Here is a 13,751-nt window from a genome sequence, read left to right as displayed (position 1 = left end):
AACTGAGAAACAGTGAATTCACCACCTTTGTTTATAGTAATGCTTAGCTTTCTCAGCTTCTTCAAGTGCTTCAGTTCAGCCAGTAGACACAACGTCTCCACATCAGTAGCATCACTAACCACAAAACCTTTGAGAACCTCCAAGTTCCAGCCATGACAACCTCTTTGGCATCCGGTCTAACAACGTCATGGAGCTTGTTAAGGCACGGATCTCCTGCCTACAGATTAAAAAAACATAGACTAAATTAAAATTATACTATAAAATCCAAAAAAAAAAATTATATAAGTATTATCAACTAATTAAATTGACAATAGGTTAAGAGAAACACACGAATTACCTCAAGCTTTCGAGAGCAGCCTTCTGCAGTTCAGGATTAGGGTCTTGAACCCTCTCAACATAGAGCTCCAGGTTCTGCTTCAGTTTCAAGTCCTCTTCAGACTACAAATCACATCAGATGCCAAACATATCATATAGCAATCACTTTAGCAAGGCTTTCAAAACCTGAAAAATCGACATTTATAATCGCGGATTGTTGGACTTTGTATTACTACCATTTATAATCTTGTTTGTTGTATAGTTTGGAATACAAATGATGTATTTGTTACTGGTGTCATGAGGCCATATTCTAAAAATCTGATGCAAAGACTTAGTCATTTCCTTATAGAAATGTGAAAATTATGATATATATATACATAGAAAATAGTTATTGCAGATGAGTAATAATAAATGTTTAGTGAATCTAATCCTTGGAAATAGGTTTTATTGATGTACCAAATGAAGTAAACAACCTAGTCAAAAAAAAAAGAAAACAGTAGGCACATTTCTTGTTAATGTTATTTGGATGACATAATATTGTAGCCTTTGTTTCTTGTAATCATGTTCGATCAATTATTTAAAGCTTTGTCACTCGTCGAGCATGTTCAATGCTCAGATGGATGGATTTCTATTGATACAGTGCAATGATTTCTATTGCTTCATATTTAACTTTTAAGATTTAGTTTTGAAGAGACTCGTCGAGGTGCATGTAGGTGGATCCTAGATGTGTTGTGATGTTACCTTATTTTATGTGTTTCACTGGTAATTGTGTTTGCAAGTTAAATGAAAACCAAGAAACGCAAACATAGTTTAATTTTTAGTTAGATAGATTTGCGGACGTAGTACCAAAAGTCCATAAACATAAACCGGTGTGGAGGATGATAGTGGAGTGTAGACTGAAGTCTTGAGCGGTAAATGGAGGGTGGTTGGAACGTATTTCAATCTTTAAGCTATGTATCTAAAATTTGTAAGTTTTTACAAAAAAATAATAATGTAAAGTAAAGATGTAAAACAATAGTGAAGGTGGTTTACTTTTTGTTAGCTTCCACCACTTCGCATATACGTCGAGTTCTACTCTCAGCAACATTTAGGTAGTAATAATTAAAAAGAATTTAAAACAGGGACACTTCAATTAATTTAGCTAGCTTGGATATACCTTTCTACGATGATAGATCACTGTATATTTGTTTAGCAAAATTTAGCAAAATAATCCACCAAAGGTTTCTTAATTCAAAATAATCTTCTATATTATAGTTTATATCCTTAATTTGATTTTGACATCAATTTGCAGTAGAAAAAGAAAAGAAAAGATGAAGTGACGTATCAAAAACATATAGTGATATTAAACCTGATGGTTGATCAAAAAGAAAGTTATAACCCTAAAATCATCATATTATGTATGAACTGAAGAGGACATGGGAGACGAAAGAACCGTAAATGTAAAATCACTGTACTGATAACTCTTTCAAGTTCTTGGAGAGCATCCACAACTAATTAAAGCACTCGATTGTTCCATGCCAAAATCAGCTTATGGATTATTCGATGTGGAAACGGCAAGATCCCATGTCTCTGGCAAACTACAGACAGTGCAGTAATAAACTACTTTGGACGCCACTGGTGTTGGATAAGCGCATTGGCTACACCATCACTGTTCACATATGCTTCCACTGTGGTTAATGGGTCAATAACTTTCTAACTACATTCAGCTTCTACTCGGTTAGACTTGAGAAAATTACACGCTTCCCTCTATATATCCATGGCATTAGTGATGCAGCTTTATGACCAACAAACCTTAAAAGAGTAGGGTCTGAACTGAGAAAGCAAACCTAGACAGCGGCTGCTAGAATCTTCATGTAGCCTTCTTGGATTAGCTTACAAACTGCTGTAGTCTGGTTGGCTTCACCATCCAACTTGTTGTGAAGCTCTGTAATGGTCAGTGGTTACATATTGCATCTAATGGTACAGAGCCTAACAAAAAAAAAGTGAATCAATAATGCATTTCAGTACCATCTTTATATATCAATCCCTTTTGCAGGGAAAATGGGCATTTAATTCCCGAAGTATTTGAAATCGGCAGTTTTAATACTCAAGTATTGCTTGCGCATATTTATTCCTCAACTAATAGTTGACTGCGCAAAATTGGGAACAAAATAGTCAACGGTTAACTGATGAACGGAAAATAACGGTTTCCGTCAACTTTTTAATGGTAGAATATTCTAATCATGATTTTGCGCAGTCAATGATTAATTGGGGAATAAATATGCGCATATAATACTTGAATATTTAATTTTCCGATTGAAAATACTTGAGGAATTAAAAACTCATTTTTTTCTTTATATTTCGTATAAGATTGAAAGTCACTAACATCAATCCCTTTAAAAAAACACATAAGTAAAAATATTTTCAAGTTAAATAAAATCATTATACGAGATATTTACCTTTAGAAATAGATTGTTGATTTTTTACAATGACATATAAAATAATACAAAATAATTACAGTTACATCGTATTGTTGATGTACTTCATGTTTAAATCACTTTAGATGATTTTTAAAATAATTCATAGTTAGAAAGGTTCATAATTTGAAATAATAAACAAGATATTTAATCTCGGAAAAAGATTTATTTAGTTTATAAAAGCATAAAAAATAACATAAGATAATTACATTTGCATTGTATTGCTGATATACAATATATGAATGTGTAAAGTACATATAATTATTTATGATCATCTAAAGTAGAGATCCAATGTACAACATATAATTGTCTAATAGATAAAACTCTCGTATATTGGTTATATCTAACTTGAGAATATTTCAAATTATGATTTTCTAAAAAGAAGAGTGTTGTTTTTAATTCCTTAAGTATTTTTAATCGGCAAATTAAATACTCAAGTATTATATGCGCATATTTGTTCTCCAACTAATCATTGACTGCGCAAAATCATGATAAAAATATTCCACCGTTAAAAAGTTGACGGAAACCGTTATTTTTCCGTTCATCAGTTAACAGTTGACTATTTTGTTCTCAATTTTGTGCAGTCAACTATTAGTTGGGGAATAAGTATGCGCAAGCAATACTTGAGTATTAAAACTGCCGATTTCAAATACTTCGGGAATTAAATGCTCATTTTCCCCCCTTTTGCATATGTATTAAACTTAGAGTAATAAGCTAGAGTCTCACACTTTCATGTACATGTAGTCTTGAGAAGTAATAGCTTTCCCGTTTTTTGGAGCAGCTTTAGTACTTTACCATCAGATCCATTTTCACAAACTTTAATTCGCTTCATGGTGACAGGTTGTATTTAGAGTATAGTTGTTGGTGAAAATAAATTAAATCAGTAGGGATTTATTATATACCGTGTCTCCGTTTATGACGCATGTGTCCTTCCCTGCTCTACAAAGAACACATTTTTTTCTCCAGCTGGTCCATGATTTCTGAAAGTCAGGAAGTGATCAGTTAAAGGAGGAAGATAGATTCTAAAGTTTACAGTATGTATTATTACAAAAAGCTGTAGATTTCATCTTAGATGCTTCAAGGGTCTTTTTTGGGAGTGACTTTCATTAAGACTTGATTTACCTTCAGTCAGTGAAATAATAAAATAGACTGGCTTAAAACGGCATGAAATTAAATATGCAAGAATTTGGTTACGTTTTCTAAGGTGTAAAGGAAGGAAGAAGAACACATTACTATTGAGATATCAAGGAAGTTTGAATGAAATCTGTGAGCTTTAGAGTTTTGAGGTGGCGGGAGCTGATCCAGTCCTTAACACTTCCTAGCTACTGGTGAGTCTCAACCGGATCGTTTGTGTCATCTTAAAGCATTAAACAAACAGGAAAAATTAGATGAATTTAATTTTTCCAGTAAAGTCAAGTTTTTGCGCTGATATCTATATATATATATATATATAGAAAGGCACTGTCTCAATATACAGAAAATAATGTATAGGTGAGAGAGATTAAGAACATACATACCCATACCAAGGTTAGACAGTCTAACATCATCGTAGTGCTGCATATACCTATGAAACAAAACCAAGTTACATCAATCTCTAGCAATACCCAATTACAGAGGCTAGAACATAAGTAATAACTACACCAACAAAATCTAAAACCATTGACATGACAGAACTAAAGCACAAAAAAGCTTTTCGCAGATAATTACATCCTAGATAGAGTAAAAATTGAGCTTTCTGAATGGATAAGAGACAGATTTTTACAGACAATTACATCCTAGATAGAAACATATCACGGGGCTCAAATTAATAGGTACAGCAAATCCATGAAGTGGACCCAAAAATCTTTGCTTCGTCTAAATAAAACTCACCTTAAGAGCATTCAGAAGAACTGCTCCATCCTCTCGTAAAGAGCTACAAAGCAAACTACAAAAGGATTAGCATTTTTCAATAAATCTATATGATAACAAAGGAATAATGAGTTGTAGAGATACAATCGATTGAACATGGAGAATTCGTAGCAGTGTGGCTGTTAATCGCACAGAAAGAACACATTTATAGTTTAGACCTTCCAGCGGTTACCTTGGAGGATAATGATACTATTGCAAGAGAGTTCTGTAATAATCACCTTCATACCTGTGTAGCAAGGAAGATGTTCATCGCAGCCTACAAAATAATATATGCTCCAAGCTTCAATCGGTTACTCTGATAGATGGTTATGCCGATTAAATGCAAAAGAGAGTGGGAAAAGTAATACGAATCACCTAAATGCTTGGTTTAACGAAGAATGATAACTACAGCTTACACAGACGTGATCTGGAGCCGATGTGAACTCAAAAGCCACAGCGTTCTGCAACAAATCTCCACCAGCGACAAAAAAAAAACCCTAGAGTAATGAGCCTTTTTTACAAACTTAGAGCATCCAACTCGAGATCGATCTCTGCATACAAATATAAAGCAAAATTCTAAAATTTGCTGAAACCCACTGTTTTGAGATTCTAACCTAACGAAGGTACTATGTGCTCATCAGGATGCACCTTCTTCATGAGATTGGTACCCTCTGAAGCGACCTCCATCTTGATCCTAGTCCTGGTGAGAGGTTGTTGAAATATACGGCGACTGGAGATTTTCTGGTGGAGAGTTGAGATTATCCGGTGGATTTCATGGTCATGGATGTAGCTTCTTCAGATGAGGTTTTTGGTTTTTTGATTTTTTATTTTGGGTGGATTTAGGTATAGACATGGAGATTTATATAGAAGAATGATTAAGAGGAGGAGGAACGACACATTCAAGAAGACTTTTAAGATTATCTTTGATTGTTTAAAGGGTAACGCATGAACTCAGGGATCGGAGAAGAGGAAATGGAAGAATGGAAAAAGAGAATTGTAAAACTTAAACACCTTTGGGCCGAATATAATTTTACGTAGCCCACACAAAATGTCCATTCTATCTCAGCGCTTGTGACGTGGCAACAAAATGTTTTTCTATTGGTCGATTTAATTGAGGACGTGGACAGCCTCCCTACTCCTCATATATCCCTTTTAGTATAGGATAGATTAACTAGATCCTGATCCGCGTGCCAGCGCGGATATGAATTTTCAGTTTTTAATTATTTATTTTATTCAATGATGTATTTGTAAAATTCATTCATATTATATTCATTAAGTAAATATTTATTTTTTTTGCATCTTAAACTATCTATTTTTTTACGAATGTGTGATATCATATAAAAATATAAAAAAATGAGTATACATAGTTAATTAGATAATTGTAAAAACATAAATTTTTCTTTCGTTTGCGATATCATATAAATAATGATCCGTCCAGTTAACAAAAATCATGATTTTTTTTATGTGTAATTTTTTTTTATTTTGACCATTTTCTTAAAACTATATTAAATTTTATATATTTTAATTAGAATATTTTTAATATCTTTACCTTTTTATTTGAAATGCAACTCAATATTTTTTAAAAAATTATAACAAAATATGAAAATTACATTTTAAATTAAAATTATCCTAAAATATGATAAGTTTTGATGTAAACGAAAACTCAAATTATGTCAAAAATAATTACATTCAATGATAATAACAGTTTAAATTGATTATTTTTTAAAAAATACATTTACAAAATATTGTTTGAAAGAAAATTCATTTCTCTTTTAAATATAAAATGAAAATATTATAATTAAATAATAAAAAAATATAAATAAAAACCATAAATTTAGCAAATGACAACTGAGTTATATTATGCTAAAATTTTATTTCTAACAATTTAGCAAATGACAAATGAGTTATGAGCAAATAATACCATATAATTTTTAAAAACATAGCCATTCTTAAATATTTTTTGAATAAATAAATATTTTTTAATTTAATCAACTGAAAATAATATCCGTACAATTGTGTGAGTCAAATTCTAGTTTTATTGATGTATGTTATATATTAGTGATGTATGTTTTAGGTAACATTTTAATGATGCACTTTTTTAAAAATCTCCATTATTAAAATTATGCACGTAAGGATAACTCATGAGTTTTTTTTGTTGATTAAATGACATTATGTCCAAATTTATTTAAGGATATTTCATTAAGGTAACTGAAGCAGACAAACAATAAAATAGAAAGTTTAAATTCATTTAAGCATATTTCATTAATGTAACTGAAAAGGCAAATAATAAATTTGACAATTTTATTCGTTTTAGGATATTTCATAAATGCAACTGAAAAAGGCAAAGAAAAAAATAAGAGTTTAATTAATGAAATAAGAACATTTTCAAATGAGTACTTCTCTTTTAATAATATAGATGAGCTAATTAATTTCGTATTTAATAGTTAGATTTTCACTAATTGTAGTGATTCTATACTTTGGAATATTCTTTTTTTAAACTCATAATCGGACAGAATTTAATAAAAAAAATATAAAGATAGAATGTTTAAAACTGATTGAATCACGCAAAATATTTGTTTTGTTAGTTAATATGGCTGAGATTACTGTGAATAACGTATAACATTAAAAATACTAGAGGCATTGCCCCCGTGCAAGCGCGGAGTTGTAGACATATTTTTTGTTTCATCTCAATATTTGTTAGGGTTATTATAGCTGTGAATTTTGCGTTTTGGGTTGATCATTTTTTTTAAAGTTTTTTATTGTTATAGGGTTAGAGTTGTGATGATATACTGTGTATGCACTGTTCTCCACTCATGAAGGACTAAACTGTGTTAGTAATGTGATTAATATAGTTCATGGTGTTGCTTGCTTTGTCACTGAGACTTATTGTTTGTTTGTCTTTTTAATTTGTTATTTGTACTGTTGAGATTACATAAATTATATTAAGGTTGTTGAGAGTACATTTTGTTTCTGGATATTTTTTCTCCAGTGTAGTTGTGTAAGTTGTGTGTATTAAGTAATAATTTTCTATTCTTATTATGTTGGTTATATGTTTTTTTACTTTTAAACTTGTTTTTTTTTACCGGACCTTTAAAACAAATATATGAAGACTTGTAAAAATAACTATAAAATTAGTGACAATTAATATTTGAGTCTTAATGGGTTTTAAACGAATATATGTATTTCTCATAAGAAGACAATAGCGTTGACATGTTGACATTGAGCATATAAGCTATTTTTATAAGATAAGAAGAGTGAGCAGGTGGAGATGTTGTTGTCGCATTTGTGTCTGTTGGGATTGTCTCTTGTATCTCCTAGTGTGGCTGTGTTTGTTTCTCTTTTATTTGATGGGTAATACATAAACAAAAATCATTGTTAGTTGTATTTATCAGAGTTTGTAACTTACTTTGCTTTTTTGTTTAGGTAATTTCACTGATCTTGGTTGTCGTCTTCGTCTTCTTCGTAAGCATCTGTGAAAGTAAGTTTGTAAATTGTTAAATATTTGGCCGTGTAGTTTATATTTGTTTAGTTGGCTCAATGTATGTGTCGTTGAGTTTTAGTTGAGTTGATTGGTTTGGTATATTTGTTTTGAAGTTTATTTGTAAGATTAGATAAAAAGAGAGGTGATCATTAATGATTCGTCTTTTTTGGGATTCTAGTTTTTGGTGTTTTGATTGTTTGGGTTATTGTGGTTTCTTTTAAACAGTAAAATAAAGATTTGTGTAAAATTAGATTGATAAGTAAGAGAGATAAATAGAAGACCACAAATCTTGGGTATGAAATATTTTTGATTATTGATGTTAGCACAATATAGACAGTAATATAAAGGGAATTATGTGTTGATTGTTTCTTAAGGATCAATGAGGAGACAAATAACGATTCGAGTTGTTTCTTTGGTGAGGCCAGAGCCCTGGACAGAACGGATTTGCCCAACCATATCTGTGAGTTTAAATATCAGTTATGATATCAAAACATAATATAAACTCAGATGCAATATGATAATATACCTAGGAGTTCTAGGTTTGTGTTAGCAATCACTTGGAGATTGTCGAACAGTCTAATCTTGACTGAAGATTGATCTCAGGAGCACCCGTGATGACTTCATCAATAATGGTTAGTGAGATGAAACAAAGGAGGAACGGATGATAGTTATCTTGTACATGCTTGAGCACCTAGAAACCTCAAAACGAACGACTTTAACAATGGAACCAGCTTTCAAAGATGGCATGTAATGATTAGCACATCCGACGGGAGTAAACTCATGAATCACGGAATCTGCAAATAATATTATTCAACAAAGAATCAGAAAATAAATTAAAACAATTATATTAAATAAGTGTTATAGATCGAAGATTAACTTACATTTTCATCAAGGAAGAGAACCGTGATTTCCACAAACTCCATGTCTTTCTTGAAGTTCAGGGAATCTCAGAAGCGAGGAAGCCAGAGGCTATGCTCTGACTACTACGACCAAGACAGAGAGATTCGAAGGTTGAGTGACAGACGCCGAGACGCCGGTTTGACGAATTGGAGAGACAGAGAGAAACATTTTCTAGAAGTTGGTTAAATCTAAGAGGAATCAATGAGTTTTGTGGAGATGCTGATTGGGTTCATCAAAGATGAGAATCACATATATAGGGTTTATATAGGGGCTACAAATCATGAACATTTATGATCAAGCGATTTAAGATGTGGACATGAAGAATTCACCGGTGAAAAAATAGATTACAAACAGACACATGGCGCAACTCTGTAACTCAGACTTGTTTGAGACAGTGATGAAAAGAACCCAAACTCATGTTAACCGACAACAATTTACAATATGAGAAAACTATAATTGTTGCAAACTTGAGCTTTTTTCATATAACGTGATGAATATCATTTAAAAATGAAACCCATAACGCACATGTAGGCCCGACCCTCAGAGGAAGCCGAAGAAGCAAGAGCTTACAACCTTCATAAATATATATTAGGTTCGACCATCAATGTACAAAGTATCATTTAGCTTAGTGGTATAAACGTTGGTGTTTATATCTCAATGTACAAAGTATCATTTAGCTTAGTGGTATAAACGTTGGTGTTTATATGTACAAAGTATCATTTAGCTTAGTGGACTTGATCATATTACGGTTCTGGCCCACTCAGGGACTCAACCGTCTCAATCAATACACAGCCTGAAGCTACCATCTTTCTGTTTCACAAAAAGAACTGGTGCTCCCCAAGGCAACACACTAGGGCGTATGAACCCCTTCTCAAGCAACTCCTCAAGTTGTTTCTTCAGCTCTGCCATCTGAGCTGGTGCCATTCTATATGGACTTTTAGATAATGGAGCCGTTCCAGGTTCCAATTCAATGATGAGTGGGTCAGCCCTATCAGGGAGAATGCCCTGTAGTGCCCCAAACACATTCTGAAATTCCCGAACCAACGGTATACCCTCTGGGTCACAGGCCCCTACAACCTCATCAGTGTAAATGGTAGCCAAAAGGCCTCACAACCATTTCCAAGCATCCGTTCTATTGGACTGCTGAAACCACCAAACTACAAGAGGTTGGCTTGATTCCTTGGTACTTAATCGGGGTCCAAACTCGTTCTCAAGTTGCACCCTTCCCCGGTGACAATCTAGAGTTGCCCGATACTTTCCCAACCAGTCCATGCCCAAGATCACTTCATGATGCTTGAGGGGGACCATAATCAGATCTATAGGCATCGGCCATCATCCAAGGATCAGGTCGTCCATCCTTACCCATGATCAGATCACACACGGCCTGCCTTACCAACACCAAGGTTGATAACCAGCAATTCCTTATGATCAATATCATAAGTGACAATATGTTCCAGCACACAAACATATGATCAGATATCCTAACACAAGGATCTGACCCCAATATGCCCTCAGGTGCAATTTCGACCGCAAGCAAACCTGCTCCAAAAACATAGCCAATGCTTTGCACATAGCTTACCAACCCAAGGTTGATAACTAACATTCCTTATGATCAATAATCATAAGTGACAAACATTTCACAATACACAAGCATATGATCCGATAACCTAACACAAGGATCTATCATTGCATGGCTGGTTCCATAACTAATTGATCATTTTCTCATTAAACCCAAATCTGGCCAATTTCAAATGTGATCCAAAAACTAAATAAAATTCATGTAAATTCATGATAATTCCCAACTAAGAGAATGCCATAATCATAATTTGCATAACCGGCCTCGATCCTAGAGATCTCGGCCACGAACAGCCAAACCGACCAAACTGACCATCTCAAAATCAATTCGATAAAACCCAATAAAAATCATGATAATTCATTATAAATACCCACTAAGAAGAATAAATCATCAGATCCCCTCAAGTCCTTCAGGAACTATGAGATCCGATCGTACCTTCCAAACCAAGGCCATGGAGGATTTCTCCTAACCGGCCAAGGCCATGGTTTAATGTCATCAAGTCTGATCCAACAGACTACACCATAATCATTCATAATATATATATTCCTCAAGGACGTGCCATACTTGGCCATGATCAATTCCACAGTCAACAGAATTGTAATTCAAAAGGTAATCATAAAACCGGTTACCTTATACATGATCTGATTAGATCATGTGCCATTCCTTATTATGTTCGGCCATGCTCCTCCAGTGCACGCCTCTATCAATCCTTATCATATACTTCCAGTATTGATAAGTTCCATTCATGGGTCGTACGCCTGATCCCTTCCATGGAACTTCCATGAAACCAGTTTCTACACTGCATCCACCTTCAAAGCTATTCATGCCATTGTGAGTGAAGTCCGGCCTTCTCCCTTCTCTCCTGGGTGTTTTCGTGTGTTCCCAAGACACAGAGGAAGCCCAGGATGTGATCATCCATGATCAAACATCATCACAGGGTCGTCCATCACTTCCCCCTTCAGTGCCCATGAAACTGCCTTTCTACACACATCTGCCCTTAAGGCTGTCTTGGCCTTTGGGAATGAGTTCCGGTCATCTACCTTCTTTCCTCACCATTTGCGTGTGTTCTCAGGCCCTGTAGGATGCTTTGGGTGATAACATCACAGATCAAAGCCACCAGAAAGTCGTTCATGACTTCCCCCCTTGATCTCTCCCAAAACTGCCTCCTTATGGCCTTCACACCACCATGGGTCTTGGATTGGGAATCCGACCAACTCTCTATCTTTTCTCTGTGTTTCTTTGTGTTTCAGGGTGTAGAAGGAAGCTCTGGTGTGCATCTCTACGGCCTGGTCTTCCCACGATCAGAACACGCCAGCAAGATCACACCACTCCACACGGTCCTCCTCTCTTAACCGCCGGTCTCTCTCTCTTTATCTTTCTGGTAAGATTTTGGTAGAGCTTTGCCTAAGGAATTCCGTGCCATTATCTGTGCCAGAGACTCTTTATTTATAGAGAAACTGAGCCCCAACTGCCCTGGAGAAACCGCCACAAGCAGTTAGAGAGAAAAGGCACAAAACTGCCCCTTTTGCACCTTTTCGGAAATAACTGCCCAACTGCTCTTCTCTCCTTTGGGCTGTCCGAAAACTAGGCCCAGAACATCATCCTGAGTCCCTTGTCTGAGGCCCAGACCCACGGACCCTTGGTGGTTCATGTCAAGATCCCACCAGCCCATAGCCATCCAGATGGCCCGGCCACTGTCCAGACCCGGCCCAACTGCCCTAGACCTGAACACTCAGTCCAGCTGAGTTGAGCTGATCCCCGGCTGACCCAGCTGAGTGAGCTAGACCATCCAGCTCAGGGAGCTGACCTACACTTCAGTGAGCTACATCGAGCTGCACTACACTTCACCTAGCTGGTCGAGCTTGCTTACTGCATCGCCCAGCTGTTATACACTGTGTCCAGCTTGTTTCCTTTATCTTCTTCAATCCTTCTAAGTCCCTTGGTCAATTTCCAGACCTAGACTTAGTTTTCCCATGATCCATTCTGATCACTCACTTCATCGAGCTTCACCTGGATCTTGTCCAGCTACCAGCTCGCTTGTCCAGCTACCAGCTCGCTTGTCCAGCTACCAGCTCGCTTGTCCAGCTCCTTTGAGCTTGTCTCCTTCTTGGATTAGCTATGCCTTAGCTTCCTGATGCCCTTAACCTTACTTCCAGGCTATGACACGCTTGTCTTTGGGTCATATGACCATACTGGTGCATTTCCACGCACCGCAGTCCGTCCGGACGATCCTATCCAGAATCGGGGATATGACACGAACCATGAATTTGACATTTTTCACACTTTTTAAAAATCAGGTCCACAAAACGTTGACGTGGCGCGTTGAGAAGTGAGCAAAAACTCATTGTTAGTTACAGAATTTAAGATTATGGACTGAATAGATATATATATGGAAATAATAGTTCTTAGGAAATCGAAATATATGTAGGTTATAAGTTTAGATATTGAGTTTCTATATTCTAGTTCTTTTGGCAGTTTGTTAAAATATGTGGAATATTTATTTTTCATTTGATGATCTGTTTTGTTAAGTTTATATTCTCATAACTAATTTAGATATATATATATATATATATATATATGTCATTTTAATATTAATTATTTACTGTAAGATTCAAAAACAAAGGTATATTCTGTTGTAATTAGAGAGTTTAGAGACTGAATATTTCTCTGTTATTATTAATGATCAAGGGGATTCCTTTATATAAGGATTACAAGATGAAGATAAATGGAAAGTATCCAAAGCCTAAACACACTAGGATTAGGAAAACTACTAATACATAATAATGGAAAGGTTACATCTACTAGGAAAAGGAAAGGGTTTCTTTTTCTCCAAGCTTTGTGGCCGTCTCTCTCTCTCCTAAAGTCGGCTCTCTCTCTCCTCTCTCTAGGGCTTCGGCCGTCTCTCCATCTTCTAGGTATTGGGCTGGTCTTGGACCGGGCCTGGTTAATGGCAATCCACTCCATGATTTATAACACTCCCCCTTGGATGCCATAACCATACAGGATTTGTAGTACGCTTCATGTTGCCTCATTAAAACCTTATCAGGAAAACCCAGTGGGACAAAACCATGATGAAGGAAAAAGAGTACAACACGCACTACTCCCTCTGATGTGAACCTCAGTGTAGGTTCTACAT

At 35.2% G+C, this 13,751-nt stretch overlaps 1 long non-coding RNA gene across 3 annotated transcripts; it reads right to left on the bottom strand.

The window, feature by feature from the left end:
- Positions 1-1,540: 1,540 nt before the first annotated feature.
- Positions 1,541-5,865, bottom strand: LOC106443902. Of its 3 annotated transcripts, XR_007318399.1 has the most exons (8): positions 5,307-5,865; positions 5,075-5,209; positions 4,641-4,974; positions 4,289-4,335; positions 4,005-4,128; positions 3,674-3,751; positions 3,498-3,597; positions 1,541-2,283 (listed from the first exon to the last, which is right to left on the bottom strand). It is a non-coding gene; the product is annotated as an uncharacterized LOC106443902 (long non-coding RNA). The 3 variants fall into 3 exon arrangements; XR_007318398.1 differs by having other exon boundaries at positions 4,641-5,209; XR_007318397.1 differs by having other exon boundaries at positions 4,641-5,865.
- Positions 5,866-13,751: the final 7,886 nt, after the last annotated feature.

This window comes from Brassica napus, chromosome C1 (assembly GCF_020379485.1).
Source record: "Brassica napus cultivar Da-Ae chromosome C1, Da-Ae, whole genome shotgun sequence".
In the NCBI taxonomy this organism is placed as follows: Eukaryota; Viridiplantae; Streptophyta; class Magnoliopsida; order Brassicales; family Brassicaceae; genus Brassica; species Brassica napus.
Note: the sequence above shows the minus strand (reverse complement) of the source record. Positions and strands in the feature narration are given on the sequence as shown.